We start from the raw sequence: 24,244 nt of genomic DNA, 5'->3' as shown, positions 1-24,244 counted from the left end.
AGAATATATGGGCAGCTGAGTTGGGCAGTGTCCAGCTGAGCTGTAGAGTGGTAGTGATTGACAAAAAAAATTGATGTACACAGCTGCACTTGTCATTGAATCTACTCTATATTATGGCAAATGGGTACTCGGTCCACTGCTCACCACTACCACAGACTTAGACTGACACTGGAAAGGGAAACAGTGTCTTAATAGTTATGCCCAGATTTAGGGAGAGGAAAATGTCTCAATTCTCTTTTGTCTATAGCAGCTTGAGGATGTATAGAAAAGACAACACAGAGTTGGGGGAATGTCTCAGTTGGCAAAGTACTAAGAGTGAGGACCCAATTTACACCCAGAACCCCATTAAGATGAGCTTGATTAAGGTGTACACGAGATAAGAGGCCTTACAGTAGCATAGTTTCCCTCTTGTTCTCTCTTTCCTTCAGCCTGCCAGCTCCATAGGCAATTTTCCCCAAAATCAGCCGTCCTTGCTTTTTCTGCAAGTAGAAGTCTCTAATCAATTCCTTGAGGACAGAAGATCCTCCGGAGGGTCTTCTGAACCGTGTTGTTGCCCAAGATGAGTGGTGTCTATTTTCAAATGTTTGATGTGTGTGCTTTTCCAACGAGGATCACATGACCTAGAGAGATGGCTGAAAAACCGAAGTTCGGTGGAAGATGGGAGAGCTGACCCCCTCACCATGTGTGAGTCCAGGTCAGCACCTGAAAAGTGAAGAGTTTGGAGGGGTAACATATTAGAAGGAAGGTTTTCAATGTCCAACTGGTAATCAATAAAAAGTACAAATTAAAATCTAATACAAGACAAAAATACAACATATCAATAAACAGGCATTCTATTGTAGAAGCACTTGAAAACAAAAAAGAAATAAAGCTACAAATTGGGAGAGGAGTGGCTGGAGAGATGGCTCAACTGTTAGATCACTGACTGGTTGCTTTTCCAAAGGACATCGGTTCAATTCCCAGCACCCACATGTCACAGCTGCCTGTACCTCTAGTTACAGGGGATCTGACACCCTCACACAGACATACATGCAGGCAAAACACAAATCAATGCTCATAAAATAATGAATTATAGGGCTGGAGTGATGGCTCAGAGGTTGAACGCACTTACTGTGCTTCCAGAGGTCCTGAGTTCAATTCCCAGCAACCATCTGTAATGGGATCCTCACGCCCTCTGCTGGCCTACAGACAGAACACTGTACATAATAATTCTTAAAAAAGAAAAAAGAATTATAATTTGAAAAGAAGGCTGATCATCATAAAAAAAATTAAGAAACCAATCAGTTATCAAGAAAACACCAGAATAAATGTGTGTCCATACAAAACAGCACACACTGCAGAGAAATTTGAGCTAAAATTAATGAGGAAATTGCAAAGAGAAAGACACAAGAGCTTCTGAAGCAGAAAAATATGTCAGAAATTACAAAGAAGAGTGAGTGGTACATTTAGAGTTGTTTAGAACTTTAAAATTGATGTACACCGAAAGACAAGCACCAAGCCAGGCAGTGGTGGGGCACAACTTTAGTCCCAGCAGAGGAAGGCAAGTCAGAGAGTTTCAGGGCAGCAAAAGCTATACAGGGAGACCTTGCCTTGAAAATTAAAAATCCAAAACCAAAGAAAATATGGAGCAAACAATATCAAAATTCATAGCAATTGTGACTAGAAAAAAATCTCTCTTGTTACATAGTAAGTATAAAGAGCCCATAAAATTCAATGAAAGCCTAAAAACTTCTTCCCCTCACTGAGTAAATGCACAAAAATAGACAATTTTCAATTAATATGCAAATAGTCAATAAGCTTGGGAAACATATAAAGAAAACCAGAAGAAAGCAATGTCTTTTGACCTATACGCAGATAAAAGTTCTCAAACAATTAAAAAAAATATGTGGCATTTTCTGTTTTTAAGTGTTTTGGCTGCTTGTGTTGGGTACCACTTGTATGACCACTATCCTCAGAAGTCAGAAGAGGGTGCTGGATCCCTTGGAACTGGAATTATGGGTAGCCACCATCTGGTCCCCAGGTTCTGAGAACCAAACCTGGGTCCTGTGCAAGAGCCACAATTGATCTTAACTGTTAAGTCTACTTCCCAACCCCACCCAAGCCCCTGGCCCCAAGCATATAATTCTTAAAGAATACACTTGAAAATGCTGAGCTAAGGGACTGGGGATTTAATCTAGTTCTAGCATGCTTACCTAGCATGCATAGAACCCTGGGATTGATACCAGGCACACACAAACCGGGCATGGATGTGTATTCTTTTTTAAAAAAATTTTTATTTATTTTTCTGAGCTGGGGACCGAACCCAGGGCCTTGAGCCTGCTAGGCAAGCTGTCTACCACGGAGCTGAATCCCCAACCCATGGATGTGTATTCTTACGAATCCAGCCCTGGGAGGCAGGCCCGGGAGATCGCAGTGTCAAGACAGTCCTCTACTACACAGTAAGTCTGAAGCTAACCTGGGGTGCATGTGTGTGCGTCTCTCTTCAGTCCTTTTTCCATCGTCAACCATACTGCTCTGAGCCCACAGGTCCAGAGTTAGTCGTGCTGGGAGCTGGAAGACATGAAAAATATTATTACAGCGAGCATAAATGGCAAAACTGTGTTATATGGCAGAATAATTTAAATTGAGGTTCTTTCTCATCCCCTCTTGCTTATACCATTAACACTCTGCTAGAATATTAGAGGTGTTTAATATTTAAGATCCTGGCTATACCCCATGCCAAATGGCAGTGAAAGGACATCTGGATTGTTGGACTAAAGGACCCTTTTGCATAACATGCTCTTATGAGCAAAAAAACTGTCAGGTTATTCCAATAACCAAGAAACCTCTGGGAATTTGCGGACGACTCTATTCCCGGGATAAATCTCAGAGACTTGAATCCTGTGAATAGAACGGACTGTACAAAACAGCACCGAAGCCCGGCAGCTTAAGAGACCCGTGGATGGGTAGCCTTGGTGGGTCACAAAGCTGCAGCTTGAAAATGCTGGTGGACGTTTCACTCTATGGAGAGCATTTAGCAGATGGCCAAATTCACGAAGAAGACATTCTTTCACAGGACACGTCTTCATGCTCCTGTGGTGTGCTATTTGATGTAGCTGGCCTTCACTAAAGGCAATGTAGTCTTTGGAACTGCAAAGTGGGCCTGACACTGTAGCCATGATGTTACAGTTATCATTTCCAGGCTCCCAGAAGCTTGACAGGAGACTCTGCAATGGAGTCAGTCCCTCTTCCTTTTGAAATATTGCATCCTGAGTTTCATTCAGGTCATATTGCTCTGGGCAGTGATCATTACTGGGCATGAAAAACCAGCTTGTTCCTGGCCATCAGTGGATTAACGAGCTTGCTCCATAACCATGGGGACTTGAGATTGGATCCTTAGCAATTATGTGAGAAGCCACACATGACAGAAAGGCATGGCGGCCCAGGACTGGGCAGAGATACAGACAACCTATCAGTCACTAAGCTCCAGATTCAATGCACAAGGCACACAAACATACACTCAGCCACACGCACATGAAATAAAAGTTAAGAAATCTTCAGAAACAAAAGGAAAGATGAAAGCTCAAAGGGGGAATAACTATATGTCTTGTAAAACAGGTCATTTTAAAGCAGGACAGGGTGGCTTCTGCCTCTAATCCCAGAACCCAGGAAAAAAAAACAAAACAAAATAAAACAAAACAAAAGAGGGTTGCAGCTACTGATGGCCTAGCAGGTAAGAGTCCTTGATGCTCTTCCAGAGGACCCAGGTTCAGTTCCCAGCACCTACAGAGAAACTCACAACTTTCTTAACTCTAGTCCAAGAGGATCTGATGTGCTCTTCTGGACTCTGTCTGCAAAAATACACACAGCGAGAAAACACTCAGAATCATTACGAACACAAATCAATTTAAAAATATGAAGCAAGCTCAGAGGAGATGGCTCAGCAGTATTCATTCTTAACTGCACAGTTTTGTACAGTTTTACTTTATGTAACTGATATGCTCTACTGTAGATATCTATTTTTTGCAGGGAGGAACTAATTTTAAAAAATGACTCACCAAATGACTATTATCTACCTTGTGCTTGGTCAAACAACTTTGCCAAATACCATCTCTGTTCCCTGAATAGGACACAAATGTGCTGTCAAACACAGGAAAGTGAGTCCAGTCTTCTTCCTGCATAAAGAGATCAAGGCTTTTGCAGTGCTTCACTGAGGATGTGCTCTCCCCACTGTATGGGTTCCTTGGGAATAAAGCAAGGTCTGCCCCAGACTGTGCTCACACAAACGTGCCTTAAATGCTCTGCTCACTACAGCTCAATATTAGGAAATCATAGGACTCTATCAAAACTATTATGCCAAGGCTTTCCTTGAGATTTGTTCTGATTTAAAATCTGCCTACTTTGAACATTCTTTCCCACTCAACATCAAAGTCATAAGTGGCTTCAAGGTTGACATGCTCTAACACTCAAGCAGCAAGAGCCTGAAACTGATACATGCTGGCATCAGACATGGTTTGCTCTACACGGACTCTGCATGCTCAGCTCCACCTCAGTGAGAGTTGACTCACTGTCTGTTATTTGGAGCAACATTACTGTAGGATCTTTGAAATTCAAATGCCTAACTGACATAGTCAGTAGATAGATACTGGTTAAAGCAAGGGACAAACTGCAAAGTAACCAGAGGCTGGTGTGGTTAGCATATTACAGTAAGAACACTAAGACCTGCTGGGACCAGGGAGGATGACTAAGGTGACTGTAAATCCTCTGCTTTATTAAAATTCTATGTGCATATCTTTGCGCTTTCAATTTGCACTTCCCATCATGCACCTGACACCATGGCACATCAGCATCCCCACCACAACAGTGTAGGAAAAGGAACCAAACCCTATCTTGGAAAATTCTAAAGCCATTCCCGATTTCCCGTCTTTCCTTCACTTCAACTCACTATTTCCCCTATTACAGTTTTCCCATAAGGTGAGCAACCCAAAATATAAACATGCAACTCAATCAAGAAACTTGAAACAGCCAGGGGTGGCGTGGGGTGGGGGGTGCATAACTTTATCCCAATATTTAGGAGACAAAGGCAGTCTGGTCTCTATTAATTCAAAGCCAGCCTGGTCTACAGAGCAAGTTCCAGGACAGCCAAGTTACATGGGGAAGTCCTGGCTTGAATCACCTCACTGCTCCCCAAATAGGAACCTGATCTACCCCTGGAGTAGTAACTTTTGTCCTGTAACAATCTTCACCTAAACTCCTTACTTTGTCTCAGCTCTGAAGTCTCTCTTTGATGGAGACAGCTAATACTGGGAAGAGATATCTGTCTGGTTTTTATACTTGTGGTAGTCCCAGCCTACCCCACACATAGACCATCTATGGGAAGCCATTGAAAGTACAGGGGCTAAAATGAAACAGTGAGAATAGCAATCGACAAAGGGTATGCAGAGCCTATTTGGTTCTGAAATGTGTATTTTTGAGGATTTGTTTGTTTGTTCGTTTCTTTCCTTGAGATAGTGTTTCTATATGTGATGCTGGCTGTCCTGGAAGTCACTTATGTAGACCAGGCTGGCCTCTAACTCAGAGATCTGCCAGACTCTGTCTCTTGAGTGCTGGGATTAAATGCATGCACCCCAACTGCTTGTCTGAGTTTTTTCTTTTGAAACTTGTCTATTTTTGTTTCCTATGCAATGCTGTTTTGTCGGTCTGAGGGTGTTGGATCCCCTGGCACTACAGTTACATACAGTTGTGAGCTGCCTTGTGGTTGCTGCGAATTGAATAGGGGTCCTCTGGAAGAACAGCCAAGGTTCTTAGTCACGGAACATCTCTCTAGCCCTGAAATGTGTATTTTTAATAATGGAATTAGTGTAAACAGAAGACTGACCTTATATCAAAGCTGCGTTGTTTCATATGTGATTGTCTCCAGATAAAAGATGAGACAGAATTCCAGCCTTCAGCATGAAAAGGAAAACCTTCAGCTGGGTTACTGCACCAACAGGCACGCATACATTCATCTTTATCCTCAAGAAAACCAGCAATGCTTACCTACTTCTAGTGGAACTGGGTTCAGGTCCCAGCACTCACATTCAGCACATACTCCTAAGCCTCCAGGGATCCTCACTCAGTTTGCCCGCAAGGTGCTCTGAGCGCACCATTTCTCAGTCCTGGTGTCGTGGGTGGTATTGTGGTGTCGTGGGTTGTGTAGTGGTGTCGCGGTGTTGCCAGCAGGCCCTGTTTTTATCTAATTATTCTTCTGTGGCTTTACTCTCTGGTTGGAGCAGCCAGCAGCTCTTACTCTAGGTGGTCTCCAAGCAATCTCCCAAGTACCACTTAATTTTGGTTAGCATTTTAGTTACAAAATTATATATCTTGAGTATGTGTCCTTCTGCCAACTCTACATATTCTAATTATGTGGTATTCACATTGGTGGTTCTCAGACCATAGAAAAATACCCCACTAGAACATTAGAGACTCTTGTTTGTTTCTCTGTAGCTCTGTCTGCCTTGAGACTGACTGCAATTGGCTGTGTGAACTTGCTGTGATCTGCCTGCTTCTGCTTCCAGGGAACTCACATCCCGGACTACACCACAATGTTGGCTTTTTAAAACTGCTGTTAAACTAATATAGAGGTTGAGATCCAAATTTTTTCAGTAGAACAGGAAAAATTGAAACAATAATTTCACCTGCCATAAAGAAAGATGAGTGTTATATCATGAAATGTGTTTGTTTTGTTTTATTGAGACAGGGTCTCACTTTTCAGCTATGGCTTCCCTGAATCTTGCTATGTAGCTCAGAATTCACAGAGATCCGTGTTCCTGATTCTCCTCCTGAATGCTGGGCCTAAAATCATATGCCATCAGGCCCAGCATAAGACATTCTGATTTTTATTTGGGTGATAATAGAAACAGTTTATTTCAAAGTGAAATGTATTGCTGAGATATTTAAAAAATGCAACACTTCGTAAAGTGGCTTAAAAATAAAATCTTAATGTTAGATACTAAAATGTTATAAAGAATTTTTATACAAATTACTACTAGTATTTGGATTCAAAATGCTGTTGAAGGAAGAAATGCTCTAGTCATGTAACTTCCTTCTTTCCTTCAGTCCTTCCTTCCTTCCTTCCTTTCTTCTTTCCTTCCTTCCTTCTTTCCATTTTTTGTTTTCAGGTTTCCTTTATTGTGAAGTGGCACCATGGCCATGGCAACTCTTAAAAAGGAAAACATTTGTGGCCGGCTTACAGTTCCGAGGTTTAGTCCATTATCGTCATGGCAGGAAGCATGGTGGTTCACAGACAGACATGGTGCTGGAGAAGTAGTCTAGGGGCCTGACTTGAGCACCCTAAATCTCAGTGCCTGCCCTCAGTGACATATTTCCTCCCACAAAGTCATACCCCCTAATAGCAATACTCCCTATGAGCATATGGGGGCCATTTTCTTTCAAATAACCACTTTCTTCCTTCCTTCCTTCCTTCCTTCCTTCCTTCCTTCCTTCCTTCTTTTAAGACAGGGTCTCTCTGTGTAGTCCAGGATGTACTGGAACTTGCTATGTAGACCAGGCTGGCCTCAACCTCACAGAGATCCCCTTGCCTCTGTCTCCTGTGTGCTGGGATTAAAGGTGAGTGTCACCGTGCCCAACGATGCAATGTTCTTAATGGACCAGTCAGGCTGAAACACTGACCTTTGAAACAATGAAAGAACAAGGATTGTTCTTTTATTATTAACTGTGAATTTGACATGGCCTAGAAGACCTCAAAAAAAAGTCTCTGAACTGAGTAATTAGCTTTATAAAGTTGGTTTGTGGACATGTATTTGAAAGTTTGTTTTCATTATCTTAATTGAGATAGGAGAGCACCATTCCCTGGGCAGGTGATCTTGGGCTGTATAAAGAAGCCGGTTGAGCCTGACCGAGAACATCAATTGTCCAAGGTTCTTCCCTCCAGGTTCCTTCCTGCCCTGACTTCATTCAATAATGGATATGACCTGGACATTGAAGCCAAACACACCCTTTCTTCCCTAGGGTGACTTTGGTCAGAGTGATTCACCATAGCAACAGAAGGGAAACCAGAACACATTTGTTTAAGAAGAAGTTAGGAGATAAGGGCCAGGAGCAGCAGGTCCCCTGAGTCTGAGACACCCCTGGAACCTGAAGGGACTCACCAGATAAACAGTTCTCTGCACCCAAATCCTGTGGGAGGGAGAGCTAAACCTTCAGAGAGGCAAACACACCTGGGAAACCAGAAGAGACTACACTCTGCCCACATTACTGATTCCAGAGGAAAACACCAAACGCAATCTGGAACCCTGGTGCACAGAAGCTCCCCGAAAGGGCAGCGCAGATCTTCCTGGTTGCTGCCCCCGCGGAGAGCTCATAAGCAACACCCCACGAGCAAACTTGAGCCTCGGGACCACAGGTAAGACAAACCTTCCTGCTCCAAGCAACCTGCCTGGTGAACTCAAGACACAGGCCCACAGGAACAGCTGAAGACCTGTAGATAGGAAAAACTACACGCCCGAAAGCAGAACTCTCTGTTCCCATAACTGGCTGAAAGAAAACAGGAAAACAGGTCTACAGCACTCCTGACACACAGGTTTATAGGACAGTCTAGCCACTGTCAGAAATAGCAGAACAAAGTAACATTAGAGATAATCTGATGGCGAGAGGCAAGCACAGGAACCCAAGCAACAGAAACCAAGACTACATGCCATCATCGGAGCCCAATTCTCCCACCAAAGCAAACACGGAATATCCAAACACACTAGAAAAGCAAGATCTAGTTTCAAAATCATATTTGATCATGATGCTGGAGGGCTTCAAGAAAGACCTGAAGAACTCCCTTAGAGAAAGAGAGGAAAACATAAATAAACAAGTACAAGCCTACAGAGAGGAATCACAAATATCCCTGAAAGAATTCCAGGAAAACAAAATCAAACAGTTGATGGAATTAAAAATGGAAATAGAAGCAATCAAGAAAGAACATATGGAAACAACCCTGGATATAGAAAACCAAAAGAAGAGACAAGGAGCTATAGATACGAGCTTCACCAACAGAATACAAGAGATGGAAGAGAGAATCTCAGGAGCAGAAGATTCCATAGAAATCATTGACTCAACTGTCAAGGATAATGTAAAGCAGAAATAGCTACTGGTCCAAAACATACAGGAAATCCAGGACTCAATGAGAAGATCAAACCTAAGGATATTAGGTATAGAAGAGAATGAAGACTCCCAGCTGAAAGGACCAGTAAATATCTTCAGCAAAGTCATAGAAGAAAACTTCCCTAACCTAAAGAAAGAGATGCCCATGAGCATACAAGAATACAGAACCCCCAAATAGATTGGACCAGAAAAGAAATTCCTCCCGTCACATAATAGTCAAAACACCAAATGCACAAAATAAAGAAAGAATATTAAAAGCAGTAATGGAAAAAGGTCAAGTAACATATAAAGACAAACCTATCAGAATCACACCAGACTTTTCGCCAGAGACTATGAAAGCCAGAAGATCCTGGACAGATGTCATACAGACCCTAAGAGAACACAAATGCCAGCCCAGGTTACTGTATCCTGCAAAACTCTCAATTAACATAGATGGAGAAACCAAGATATTCCATGACAAAACCAAATTTACACAATATCTTTCTACAAATCCAGCGCTACAAAGGATAATAAATGGTAAAGCCCAACATAAGGAGGCAAGCTACACCCTAGAAGAAGCAGGAAACTAATCGTCTTGGCAACAAAACAAGGAGAATAAAAGCACACAAACATAACGTCATACCCAAATATAAATATAATAGGAAGCAATAATCACTATTCCTTAATATCTCTCAACATCAATGGCCTTAACTCCCCAATAAAAAGACATAGATTAACAAACTGGATATGCAATGAAGACCCTGCATTCTGCTGCCTACAGGAAACACTCCTCAGAGACAAAGACAGACACTACCTCAGAGTGAAAGGCTGGAAAACAACTTTCCAAGCAAATGGTCAGAAGAAGCAAGCTGGAGTAGCCATTCTAATATCAAATAAAATCAATTTTTAACTAAAAGTCATCAAAAAAGGAAGGACACTTCATATTCATCAAAGGAAAAATCCACCAAGATGAACTCTCAATCCTAAATATCTATACCCCAAATACAAGGGCACCTACATACGTAAAAGAAACCTTACTAAAGCTCAAAACACACATTGCACCTCACACAATAATAGTAGGAGATTTCAACACCCCACTCTCAACAATGGACAGATCATGGAAACAGAAATTAAACAAAGACGTAGACAGACTAAGAGAAGTCATGAGCCAAATGGACTTAACAGATATTTATAGAACATTCTATCCTAAAGCAAAAGGATATACATTCTTCTCAGCTCCTCATGGAACTTTCTCCAAAATTGACCATATAATTGGTCAAAAAACGGGCCTCAACAGGTACAGAAAGATAGAAATAATCCCATGCGTGCTATCAGACCACCACGGCCTAAAGCTGGTCTTCAATAACAATAAGGGAAGAACACCACACATACGTGGAAGTTGAACAATGTTCTACTCAACGATAACCTGGTCAAGGAAGAAATAAAGGAGGAAATTAAAGACTTTTTAGAATTTAATGAAAATGAAGGTACAACATACCCAAACTTATGGGACACAATGAAAGCTGTGCTAAGAGGAAAACTCATAGCTCTGAGTGCCTGCAGACAGAAACAGGAAAGAGCATATGTCACCAGCTTGACAGCACACATAAAAGCTCTAGAACAAAAAGTAGCAAATACACCCAGGAGGAGTAGAAAGCAGGAAATAATCAAACTCAGAGCTGAAATCAACCAAGTAGAAACAAAAAGGACCATAGAAATAATCAACAGAACCAAAAGTTGGTTCTTTGAGAAAATCAACAAGATAGATAAACCCTTAGCCAGACTAATGAGAGGACACAGAGAGTGTGTCCAAATTAATAAAATCAGAAATGAAAAGGGAGACATAACTACAGATTCAGAGGAAATTCAAAAAATCATCAGATCTTACTATAAAAGCCTATATTCAACAAAACTTGAAAATCTGCAGGAAATGGACAATTTCCTAGACAGATACCAGTGCCGAAGTTAAATCAGGAACAGATAAACCAGTTAAACAACCCCATAACTCCTAAGGAAATAGAAGCAGCCATTAAAGGTCTCCCAACCAAAAAGAGCCCAGGTCCAGACCGGTTTAGTGCAGAATTCTATCAGACCTTCATAGAAGACCTCGTACCAATACTATCCAAACTACTCCACACAATTGAAACAGATGGAGCACTACCGAATTCCTTCTATGAAGCCACAATTACTCTTATAACTAAGCCACACAAATACCCAACAAAGAAATAATACTTCAGACCAATTTCCCTTATGAATATCGATGCAAAAATACTCAATAAAATTCTGGCAAACTGAATCCAAGAGCACATCAAAACAATCATCCACTATGATCAAGTAGGCTTCATCCCAGGCATGCAGGGATGGTTTAATATATGGAAAACCATCAACGTGATCCATTATATAAACAAACTGAAAGAACAGAACCACATGATCATTTCATTAGATGCTGAGAAAGCATTTGACAAAATTCAACACCCCTTCATGATAAAAGTCCTGGAAAGAATAGGAATTCAAGGCCCATACCTAAACATAGTAAAAGCCATATACAGCAAACCAGTTGCTAACATTAAACTAAATGGAGAGAAACTTGAAGCAATCCCACTAAAATCAGGGACTAGACAAGGCTGCCCACTCTCTCCCTACTTATTCAATATAGTTCTTGAAGTTCAAGCCAGAGCAATCAGACAACAAAACGAGATCAAGGGGATACAGATTGGAAAATGAAGTCAAAATATCACTATTTGCAGATGATATGATAGTATATTTAAGTGATCCCAAAAGTTCCACCAGAGAACTACTAAAGCTGATAAACAACTTCAGCAAAGTGGCTGGGTATAAAATTAACTCAAATAAATCAGTAGCCTTCCTCTACACAAAAGAGAAACAAGCCGAGAAAGAAATTAGGGAAACGACACCCTTCATAATAGTCCCAAATAATATAAAGTACCTCGGTGTGACTTTAACCAAGCAAGTAAAAGATCTGTACAATAAGAACTTCAAGACTCTGAGGAAAGAAATTGAAGAAGACCTCAGAAGATGGAAAGATCTCCCATGCTCATGGATTGGCAGGATTAATATAGTAAAAATGGCCGTTTTACCAAAAGCGATCTACAGATTCAATGCAATCCCCATCAAAATACCAATCCATTTCTTCAACGAGTTAGACAGAACAATTTGCAAATTCATCTGGAATAACAAAAAACCTAGGATAGCTAAAACTATCCTCAACAATAAAAGGACTTCAGGGGGAATCACTATCCCTGAACTCAAGCAGTATTACAGAGCAATAGTGATAAAAACTGCATGGTATTGGTACAGAGACAGACAGATAGACCAATGGAACAGAATTGAAGACCCAGAAATGAACCCACACACCTACGGGCACTTGATTTTTGACAAAGGAGCCAAAACCATCCAATGGAAAAAAGATAGCATTTTCAGCAAATGGTGCTGGTTCAACTGGAGGTCAACATGTAGAAGAATGCAGATCGATCCATGCTTATCACCCTGTACAAAGCTTAAGTCCAAGTGGATCAAGGACCTCCACATCAAACCAGATACACTCAAACTAATAGAAGAAAAACTAGGGCAGCATCTCGAACACATGGGCAGTGGAAAAAAATTCCTGAACAAAACACCAATGGCTTATGCTCTAAGATCAAGAATCGACAAATGGGATCTCATAAAACTGCAAAGCTTCGGTAAGGCAAAGGACACTGTTGTTAGGACAAAATGGCAACCAACAGATTGGGAAAATATCATTACCAATCCTACAACAGATAGAGTGCTTATATCCAAAATATACAAAGAACTCAAGAAGTTAGACCACAGGGAGACAAATAACCCTATTAAAAATGGGGTTCAGAGCTAAACAAAGAATTCACAGCTGAGGAATGCCGAATGACTGAGAAACATCTAAAGAAATGTTCAACATCTTTAGTCACAAGGGAAATGCAAATCAAAACAACCCTGAGATTTCACCTCACACCAGTGAGAATGGCTAAGATCAAAAACTCAGGTGACAGCAGATGCTGGCGAGGATGCGGAGAAAGAGGAACACTCCTCCATTGTTAATGGGATTGCAGACTGGTACAACCATTCTGGAAATCAGTCTGGAGGTTCCTCAGAAAATTGGACATTGAACTACCTGAGGATCCAGCTATACCTCTCTTGGGCATATACCCAAAAGATGCCCCAACATATAAAAAAGACACGTGCTCCACTATGTTCATCGCAGAAGCTGGAAAGAACCTAGATGCCCTTCAACAGAGGAATGGATACAGGAAATGTGGTACATCTACACAATGGAATATTACTCAGCTATAAAAACAATGCCTTTGTGAAATTCATAGGCAAATGGTTGGAACTGGAATATATCATTCTGAGTGAGGTAACCCAATCACAGAAAAACACACATGGTATGCACTCCTTGATAAGTGGCTATTAGCCCAAATGCTTGAATTACCCTAGATGCCTAGAACACATGAAACTCAAGACGGATGATCAAAATGTGAATGCTTCACTCCTTCTTTAAAAGGGGAACAACAATACCCTTGGCAGGGAATAGAGAGGCAAAGATTAAAACAGACACAGAAGGAACACCCATTCAGAGCCTGCCCCACATGTGGCCCATACAAATACAGCCACCCAATTAGACAAGATGGATGAAGCAAAGAAGTGCAGGCAGACAGGAGCAGGATGTAGATCTCTCCTGAGAGACACAGCCAGAATACAGCAAATACAGAGGCCAATGCCAGCACAAAGCACTGAACCAAGAATAGGACCCCCATTGAAGGAATCAGAGAAAGAACTGGAAGAGCTTGAAGGGGCTCGAGACCCCATATGAACAACAATGCCAAGCAACCAGAGCTTCCAGGGACTAAGCCACTACCTAAAGACTATACATGGACTGACCCTGTACTCTAACCTCATAGGTAGCATTGAATATCCTAGTAAGATCACCAGTGTAAGGGGAAGCCCTTGGTCCTGCTAAGACTGAACCCCCAGTGAACGTGATTGTTGGGGGGAGGGTGGCAATGGGGGGAGGATGGGGAGGGGAACACCCATAAAGAAGGGTAGGGGGAGGGGTTGGGGGTTGTTGGCCCGGAAACTGGGAAAGGGAATAACACTCGAAATGTAAATAAGAAATACTCAAGTTAATAAAAAAAAGAAGAAGAAGAAGAAGTTAGAGTGAGGTGAAAGGGAAATAGGCCATTAATCAGGATTCCATGCAAGTTAAAGAAAGTAGAACTGACTTACTGTTTCTTTAAAATAATTCTTCCACACCAATTATTTTACATACCATGTATTTAAACACACACAGATAAACAATATATAGGATCAACGACAATCTTTCAAGCACATCTGATTTTCTTCAGGGCTGGGACTGAATCCAGGACCTCACATATGGGGAGCAAGCACTCTGCCAACCTACAAAACAACCCACCAGTAACAACAACAAAAATCCTTTATATCATGAAAATGAAAAGATAAAAGTAAAAATCAATTCCAGTGGAATATAAGGCACATATTTTAAAGCAAAACACGATTATGATTGACTGCTTCTAATTGGTAATTTTCAAAGTGAAAAAAACTGGTCCAACAAACCTAACTGACTGAGGCTCACTGACCTTCCATAACTAGGGCACAGCGCACCCCCTACTGGGTCTTCCTGACTGAATCCAAAAGCTCACTCTATTGACTTAGACTTGAGTTTAACACCAATATTTGAAACATTAAGGGCTTTGACAACTCATCTATGTATAGGTATTTGTTTCTTGTTCCCATATTAGTCTTGCAATGGTCCAGTAAGAGTTAGAAACATTCCTGAAAAACTGCCAGGAAACAGCAAAATCTCAACAACAGCAGTCACAATCGCTACAGTGAACATCTGTATTAGTGGCCACACAGAGACTCTGAAAACAATGTATTGATGTGTAATTCACACACCATAAAATTAAAAGTTTCCAGCAAGGCATCTTTCTATAGCTCAAGCTAACCTTGAGCTTGGAATCTTCCCAACCCAGCCTTTTCACTGTTAGGTTTACAAACCTCTGCCAGCTATCCCAGTTTATTTTTTTTCAAAAATGTATTTTGAAGGTCAGGCATTGAAGTGGAAATTTTTGGATTCATTAAAGTCTCTTTGGGGTTTTCTGGAAACTGTCTATATTTATTTTATTATAACTGCAGTGTTGCTCTCTGCAGGCACAGCAGAAGAGAGCAACCTATCCTACTGCAGATGGTTGTGAGCCACCATGGGGTTGCTGGGAATCAAACTGAGGACCCCTGAAAGAGCAGGCAAGCCTCTTAACTGCTGAGCCACCTCCCCAGCTCATTCTAGAAATTTTATCAGAGTATGCTTTGCTGAGAACAGACATGATTGTTTCCTGAAGCAATCTGGTGAAATGGCCTGTGATATTTTTTCTGGAGCGAATGCTTGAGAGAACGTGTAATATCTGGAAAGAGTATGAGTGGAAACCAACAGACAGTGGACGATGCTTTTGCACTGGTTCACCTTGCAGCTCACTGCTGGTCTTCCTTGGGCTTCTCTGATGCTGGTCTTCCCTGAGGTCGCTCTTGCCTTGGTTCATTGCTTTCTTCATTTGTCCTGATTCTGAGAGAGAAATGCGTCAATGAACGTCTGGTGGTGTTCCAGCTGCTTCTGCTGACTCCTGATGATTTGTTGGCTGGTGGAGCCTGGAGGTTTCTTCTGGAAGGAGTCACTGTGACTGATTTGTGTTTGGTGTTTGCCGAGTGGACTGGACTGCTGCTGACTGTGAAGATTGGAATCACCCCAAAGACTATTTCTAAACAGATCCATAAACCCCGTTTCCCATTAACCTTTCTTTTCCCCTACCTCTGGTGAGTGGTGAGCTAGAAGGGAGGGTGAAGCATTAAAAAACCACAATTAAAGTAGGTTTTGAAAAAACCCTACGTCTACAAGGTATCATGCTCATGTCTTTAATCTCAGCACTCAAGAAGCAGAGGCAGGTGGATCCCGGTGAGTTCAAGACAAGCTTGGTCTACATAAGGAGTTCTAGAATAGCCATACTAGACTAGACTACATAGAGCCCTTGTCTTATCAAAGAAAAGTAATAATAATTAGCTAAGTAGCTTACATGAATCTTGATGAATATAATGAATATTTAAGTAAGTTACTATTGCTGTCACAGGTGCCTAGAAAGTGCTTTTCCTATAAAGTATTCGCTCGTATTTCAAGCTCCCAAGGTACCAAAAGCCTGGCGTCTCTACCTTCACCTGTGTGTGTCTCCATTACTCTGCACACTTCATCATCACATGCTTTAACTCAGCGTGAGCTCTGCTAAGTATTAAAGAAATATGTTTACAAACCAAGGCTAACCTGTCTCCAACAGTTCAAGACACAGAGGTATCTTATCACAGCTTTCATGATGCCCTGTTCTGGACTCTGTAAGGATGCTTGAATGTCTCCAGACGTGGTGATAAATGTGTAAGGATAATTAATTGCAGGAACTGCAGTGCCTCAAAGACAGTGGGAACTTCTGCTTGTCATAAGGAAGCAGAGCTCAGATAATGGTCAACAGACCACAGAGATAAGGACCAACCAAGCCACTCAGAGACCAAGCCTGCTTAGTCATGCTTTTGAAACCCATCCCCTATATAAACCCAAAGCTCATAGCAGTGCCCCGATGATGGACTTGTAGCCACTGAGCCTCTTTATCTGCACCTCCAAACATACCACATTGCTCAACTCTTCTCTGCCTGTCAGTACCTTGTGTCTCTGTGATTGGTGTGGTGTGACAGGTGGTTGAGCCTAGTTGCTTGGGATTCCCAGAGCTCCTGCCATCACCACAGTGGTTTTGATTGCATTCCTCTAACTAATAGTGCTGAGCATGCTTTATGTACTCTTGTGCTCATCCTCTCCCAGGCAGCCTTCTCTCAGATGAGCAGCGATCCGATATGAGTTCTGCCTCCTCGCTGTGAGAGCCAAACTCAAATTTCCCCTCTGATTTGTCTCCCAGACTCTGCCAATCAGACAGATGAATGTGGTGTCTGGAGAAGAAGCAGTTTAGTGTTCCTGCAGTGTCAAGGTCAAGTTTTCCTCACAAGTGGAATAAAAACATAAGTAGGAGTATTTATCCCACTGTTCAGGGATGCAAGAGCAGTTTCTTAGAGAAAACAATATAAAGCCTTTTAGAATCAGTCTCAAAAATAAAATATACAGCATTATTTGAAATAATAATTATTATTAAGTAATCGTTAATTACTTAAATATGTATAATTATTATAAGAAATACCTATTATTTTTTTAAAAGATTTATTCATTATGTATAAAGACCCTGTAGCTGTCTTCACCACCTCTTCAGACACACCAGAAGAGGGCATCAGATCTCATTACAGATGGTTGTTGGCCACCAGTGGTTGCTGGGATCTGAACTCAGGATCCTTGGAAGAGCAGTCAGTGCTTTTAACCAGTGAGCCAAATCTCCAGCCCCAAATATTTAATATTTATAAATGTAATAGTAGTAATACATTATTATTATATTATTATTATTATTATTATTATTATTATTATTATTATTATTATTATGGCAGGATCTTGCTATGTAGCCCTGTGTGCCCTGGAATTCACAGAAATTCACCTCCATCTGTCTCTCAAGGGCTAGGATTCAAGGCATCAACAGGACTAACAGCAGTTCTTTGTGCAGCTTAATAGCTACTTGATCAGATCCTTTGTGTTATATCATTATTTGGAGGAAGGGAACAGATTTATTTTGCCTAGCTCAAGACTGAAATTCTAGAATATATGTTAAGTTCTTATAGGAAAACACCTACCAGGAATCCACCTGAAGTAATAATAGAGTGAACAGCTGGCTAGGCAATTCAGATTTAATGGAAACACTGTGAAAACTGTCAAAGATAGAGCTTTTCTCTCTGAACGTCATTTTAAATTAAAAGCATCAAAATAATAACCTATGGTAATTCTTGGCCAAACCTGGTCAAAATGTTCTCAGCAATTACAAAAATGACCTCGTCATTTCAGTCACAATCACCAAGAATGTTTTCTACCATTGCCTAATGTGACTGATTAGAAGATGTTAGCATTTTGAAAACCTTTTCTTAGCTACCTGGTGAGTGTGAAGCCATATCACTCAATATTTAGTAGCAGGCAGTGTTAATGGATGGGATTTTAAGGTTTTTATTGGATGAAATATGGCAATGCACAGAAGGCCTGTATAAACCAGTGAACGAGTATTTTCCAGAAGACTTATACAAGCTGCTCAAGAGATAGCTTAGCACTTAAGAGCACTAACTGCTCATCTGGAGGACCAGGGTTCAATTCCTGGCACCCAGCTTGTGGTTCACAAACATCTCTAATTATACTTTGAGGGGACTCAATGCCCTCCTCTGGCCTTATGTATACTGTATACATATGGTGCATAGATACATATAAAGGCAAAAACACTTATGTACATAAACTAATAAATATACATATTTATATATATTATACCTTTTTAAAAGACCACTACAAATTTAAGAATGTTGAAATTGTGAATACCCTCTAAGTGTGAGTCACTTTGAATGGAAACTATAGCCAGGACAGCAAGGTCACTGATAGGGTTTTATAACTGGCCTGGTAATTGACTTTAACAAACTCTCATTCTTATATAAAGATGTTCTGAAACTCTATTTTTCCCTTTGATAAGGGTTTTTTTTTTAATCCCATTTTGGTTTTTATGATATGTATGTTTGCAAGTCTCTGTGTGGGTATGTACATGCAAGTGCTGGTGCCCCAAAGGCCAGAGGAACTGGGGTGCCTTGTAACTGGACTGATAGGTGGTTGTGAACATTTGTCATGGGTCCCGGGAAATGACCTCTGATCTCCTGCAAGAGCAGCTTGGCTTTTAATTGCTGAGCCATCATCTTTCCAGTTTCCTTCTTTGCTTTTTCAGATGGGGTTTTTATTATGTAGATCAGGCTGGCTCAGTCCATGTTCTAAAACAACCTTTCTATTAGCCTGTTATGAAATAGTATGAGTTAGATTTAGATTATCATTTTTTCTAACGACTTATTATTTTTCTTTTATGTGCATTAGTGTTTTGCCTGGACATCTGTGTGATATTGGTACTTGTACCCTGGTACTGAATTTCAGACAGTCGTGAGATGCCATGTGTGGGGTGGGAATTGTTCTTAACTGCTGAGGCATCTCTCCAGGCCAGATCATGATTCCTAATATTACTACAATATAAATAGCCTAAAGTCTTATTGCATAATTTTGTGAGTAGACTAAGAAATTGTGATTGCCTTCATAAAAGTGAGGACAGGTTTTTGGGCTTTTAAACTTAAAAGCCTAGTCTTGTTTATTTTATGTGCCCCTTCGTGTGTGTGTGTGTGTGTGTGTGTGTGTGTGTGTGTGCGTGTGTGTGTGTGTGTGTACACATATGCCATGGCTCTAAGGTGGCGGCAGAGGACAGCTTATTGGAGACAGTCCTTTACTTCAACTATGTAAATTCCGAGATCAAATTCAGAAGAGATTTGGTTTCAGGCATTTTTACCGAACTATCCAACTATCTTTCCAGCCTAGCTTTCTCCTCTTAATTTCTTATTTGCTATTTAACTGCCTAAAACGGAACGGAAACAACCCTCCGTAAGATTTGGTGCCGTAGGTTCTTCATCTGTCTTGAGGGCAACATTCACAGCCCATTGCCCTTTTGAAATATGACCTTTCTGTCCTCTCTCACACCACTTTAAAAATAAAGATCCTTTTGAACATTTCCCATGAGAGCCTCCCAGCCTCACCACAAACATCAGGGCTCCCATATCTCTCTGCTTTTCCATCAAGCCTAATATGCCCTCTGCCCTAGGTGAGACTTCAAGTGGGTGATGAGAGGAGAACCCAGGTCCTTTGCTAGAACAGTTGCTCTTATCCATGAAGCCAACTCTCCATCTGCCTCTCACACTAGGGTCTGCACCCTCCACCTCCCAGTGGGGGACCTCAACTCTGACCCCTGAAACCCAGCGAGTTTCCAGAACTCAGCAGGGTGGGTGGGAATGTGGTTTGCTGGGGAGGTATCCATCCTTTTGGTCATCTCCTTCAGGGAGGAGTCCGGAGGCAGCGCCTACAGCTCCGCCCTCCCCAGCCTCAGCCAAGAGCCACCCGCCTTGGCAAAATGACTAAAGCTTGGGCACCGGACACAAGCAGGGAGCACTACCCTGGCACTTCTAAGCACCGCCCAAGCTGACCACGAAACACCGGGAATCCGCCTCTCACACATTTTTAATTTTTTCCCTTAAGATTTTGCACCACTCCGGAGCAACAAGCCCCGCCCTCATCCTATTTCTCCAGGTCCGGGCTCCGCCTTCTGCGCTCCTAAGTTCCGCCCTCATTCTGTTGCTCTACACTCGGACTCCGCCTCTTGCTCTCCAAACCCCGCCCTCATCCTAACTGCCCAATATCTGTCCTCCGCTTGCTAATCTTCTAAGCCCCGCACTCAGCCTAATTATTACAAACCTGGGCTTCGCCTTCATCGTTTCTAAGATCCGCCCTCATTTCTGTTGCTTCTCTCCGGGGCTCCACCTCTCGTCAGCCCAGCCCCGCTCTCAGTCTATTTCTCCACACCCGGGCTCTGCCTTCTGTGCCCCTAAGCTCCGCCTTCAGTCTAATGACCTTACACTGAGGTCCTGCTTCCCAGGTACAGAGGCTGCTCTCCTGGCGCTCACCAGTCCTTCCCGCAGTCCGGCTGTTGCCTGCTATCCGCTGTGTATTTGCACAGGGTAGGGGTGGGGAGCCGGTGGCTCCGGGCAACGGTGATAAACCCGGCACAGAAGCAGAGTCGCCTTTCGGACCGTCCACTTGTAAGGCGGCCCGTCATACATGTAGTCCAGTAGTCCAGAGGAGAGGAACCTAGGTCGGCCCTGGAGAAGTTTTAGGCTAAGGCAGACCAGTGACAGAGTGTCCCATCAGCCTCAGGAAGGCACTCAGAGACACAAGGAGCAGAACCCCTTTCCCAGACGTTAGAGTCGCCCCTCCCCCTCCAGGGACCGTTACCTGTTGCCTCCTGAAGGATCAATCTGGGATTTTTCTCTAAAGTGACCTGAGGCATCATTTGTCTAGGGCACGTTTTCTTGTGGCCTCAGAAGGTAATGCTCTGAGCCATTTGGTCCAGGGGGCACATAGGGCATCACTTTTATGTAGCAGTTGTGCCAGGGCCTGGGGTAAGGGCAGAAACTAATGTCCACAGACAATGCCAGTTACATGCCAAATGCACCAATATGAAGACAAAGCCACTAAGCCGCAGCTGCCTTCTTTCAGGCAACCCACTTTTGTGCTAAATCACCCCGAAGGCTTCTTTTGTCAGGATGATGCAAAGACCATAAGTAACAGCAGCCATTCATTCAAGGATGTAGATAAAAGTAGTTCCCTAAAACTAGGAGTGGTGTGAATAATATTTATTCCTTGCCTCTAAGGGTTTATTAAGAACATTTAAAATGCCTTTGAGATGACAAAAGTTAAGACTCATTGTCCTTAGGTTTGCCTCCTAAGGTTAGAAGTTTATGCTCCCCCATAATCAATCCTGTTAACATTTCTCTCTCTCTAATATTTTTTCATTCATTCACCAATTTACTTTCATCCTGGTCAGGCTCTGTCCTCCCTTCTTTTCCAGCATGTCCGTGCACTTGCTGTAGACTCCACACCCTTCAGTATGGCAACACAACTACTTAATCCTTAGAGGATGTGCAGCCAATCAAGGTGACTAGAGGCCTGCCAGGAGAGTTTACTAAAAGATTTCATTTCTCGGGTATTCAGGTAACTTACCCACAAAAACTCATTCTTTTTCTTTTCTTAAATTTTAATTTGATGTATGTTGGTGTTTTCCCGTATATACATCTGTAGAAACCCTTGGAACCTTGAAACCCTTGGAACAGGAGTTACAGACATGAACTGCTGTGTGGGTGCCGGGAAATGAACTCAGGTCTTCTGGAAGAACAGCCTGGCTTCCTGACTCATCAGTCTAGCCCCTGGATTATTTTTCAAGACATTTCTCATATGTGCCTTAAAGAATACTAGAATTGTATCTTATAAGTATATCTTAAAGGGCATTGTCTCCTGGAAGAAAGGTTTATTGCATACAGAAATCAATAGTCTAAAAGTAATTAAAATGTTTTTATGTATGCAAAAGAGGCGAATGTGTATGAAAGTTTTCATCTGCTTCGTCATAGTATTCAAGAAATTCTGGAGAATTTCAGATTTTCAAGATTGCAGGCATGTTTGGTTTTCTAATTTTTGTTTTCTTTCAGGTTTTTGACAGGTTTACTTTCTATAACTGCCAGGTCAGGGAGGGGTGTCTCAATATATTGCCTGTACCTGAACTCTAAGGCACAAGTAATTCTTTTGCCTCAAGAATCCCAAATGATGAAATTACAGGATTGTGAGTTCATACCGTCTATGTATACTTTGATAAGACTTTGGATTTAGAGTTTGGCAGAGACATGGGATAAGATATTTCTATGAACTTAGAAATATGGAGAGTGGTGGCTGGAGAGATGGCTCAGCGGTTAAGAGCACTGACCGCTCTTCCAAAGGTCCTGAATTCAATTCCCAGCAACCAAATGGTGGCTCACAAGATTCTTTCATGAGATCTGATGCCTCCTTCTGTGAGACAGTGACAGTGTACTCACTTAAATAAATCTTTAAAAAGAAAAAAAAAGAAATCTGGAGAGCATAGTGATGTGGATTGCATTATGTTCCATTAAAACCTATATGCTATGGTATAGTGGCACATATTGTAATCCCAGCACCTGGGAGGTAGAGTTAGGAAAATTATAAACTCAAGGCCATTCTTGGTTATATATAGTGAGTTTGAGGCCAAGCTGGGCTACATAAAACCTTGTTTCAAGAAAAAGTAGATAAGCAAAGAATTTTTTATATTTCCCAGTGAGGCCATATAGTTGTTATGGTTGCCCTGACAACATAATATAGACATTGTCAAGAAAGAAAAATGGTACAAGTGCAGGGTGTCTGTCTGTCCTCTAAGAGCTCAGGAGGCCTGGGCAAGAGGCAGAAAGCTCTCAGGTTGGGAAATGGCCTGGGTTACAAACTGGGACTATGTGAGAAAGCAAGTGAGAAGACACTGCAGGGGGAGAGGGCTCCGTGGTTAAGAGCACTTGCTGTGCCGGGTAGCACAGACTTTAATCCCAGGATGCAGGACACAGAGTCACGCTGTGAGTTCAAGGCCAGTTCCTAGAGGGACTCTTAACCACCCCCAAACAACAACAACAACAGCAGCAGCAGCAACAACAACAGCAACCATGACAACAACAAGAAGCAGCTCTTGTTGCTTTTGCCGAAGACCTAGGTTTGGTTCCCAGCACCAGCATGGCAGTTTACAGCCATCTGTAGCTACAGTTGACGGGGATCTGATCCCCCCTTCTGACCCCCAGGGGCACCAACCACCCCTGTAAATTACACATAGATGCATGTTGGCAAAACACTCACACACATCAAATCTTAAAATGTTTTTTTTTTAAAAGACAATACAGATCGGGGAAAACAATTTGCAAACTCTGTGTCTTACAGTCAGCCTTGAATATATGAATAAGTCTAAACTCAACAAAAAGACAACCCAATGTAAAAATGAGAGATGATGCCAGGCAAGTGGCTAAAGTCTGTAATTCTAGCTAATGGGCAGGTTGAAGCAGGAAGGTCACGAGTTCAAGGTCTACTTCAGCAACTCAATGAGACGCTGCCTCAAATTTTCAAACAGAAAATGAGGACTGAGGGTCCAGCTCTAGTAGAACACTTGACTCAGAGAGACAGAGAGGAAGGGATGAGGGGAAGGAGTTGAAGAGATATTTCTTTAATGATATATAAACAGCAGGAAGAACATGGAAAGTTGACTGCATAGTCATTAAGAAAATGCAAATCACAATTTTACTAAGATATCCAATCAAACTTTTGAGGATTTCTGAAAGAGAAAGTTTTAAGAAGGAGGGATTGGTTCCCCTCATATACTGCTATTGGAAATGAAAATGATTTTACAAGCAAAGCATCTTTGTAAAAATATGGAATAATTCTTTGAAAATTCAGTTAAGATGTGACACAGAAGTTCTACTCTTAGGTATATATCAAGTAATAAAAACGAATGTCCACTCCAAA

General features: G+C 41.8%; 2 long non-coding RNA genes across 14 annotated transcripts; one reads left to right on the top strand and one right to left on the bottom strand.

The window, feature by feature from the left end:
• Nucleotides 1–84: 84 nt before the first annotated feature.
• LOC134486646 (uncharacterized) lies at nucleotides 85–21,120 on the bottom strand. 12 transcript variants are annotated; one of them, XR_015686175.1, is made up of 5 exons: nucleotides 20,809–21,120; nucleotides 4,038–4,154; nucleotides 2,456–2,550; nucleotides 1,112–1,211; nucleotides 85–702 (listed from the first exon to the last, which is right to left on the bottom strand). It is a non-coding gene; the product is annotated as an uncharacterized LOC134486646 (long non-coding RNA). The 12 variants fall into 12 exon arrangements; XR_015686170.1 differs by having other exon boundaries at nucleotides 1,112–1,182; XR_015686172.1 differs by lacking the exons at nucleotides 4,038–4,154; nucleotides 20,809–21,120 and adding exons at nucleotides 15,623–15,721; nucleotides 20,600–20,727 and having other exon boundaries at nucleotides 1,112–1,182.
• On the top strand, nucleotides 20,481–24,244 carry LOC120102399 (uncharacterized). Of its 2 annotated transcripts, none has more exons than XR_015686182.1 (3): nucleotides 20,481–20,780; nucleotides 21,753–21,838; nucleotides 21,983–24,244. It is a non-coding gene; the product is annotated as an uncharacterized LOC120102399 (long non-coding RNA). The 2 variants fall into 2 exon arrangements; XR_015686183.1 differs by lacking the exon at nucleotides 20,481–20,780 and adding an exon at nucleotides 21,113–21,228.

This window comes from Rattus norvegicus, chromosome 4, assembly GCF_021556685.1.
Source record: "Rattus norvegicus strain SHRSP/BbbUtx chromosome 4, alternate assembly SHRSP_T2T, whole genome shotgun sequence".
In the NCBI taxonomy this organism is placed as follows: domain Eukaryota; kingdom Metazoa; phylum Chordata; class Mammalia; order Rodentia; family Muridae; genus Rattus; species Rattus norvegicus.
This window is presented reverse-complemented; position numbering and strand designations above follow the sequence as displayed.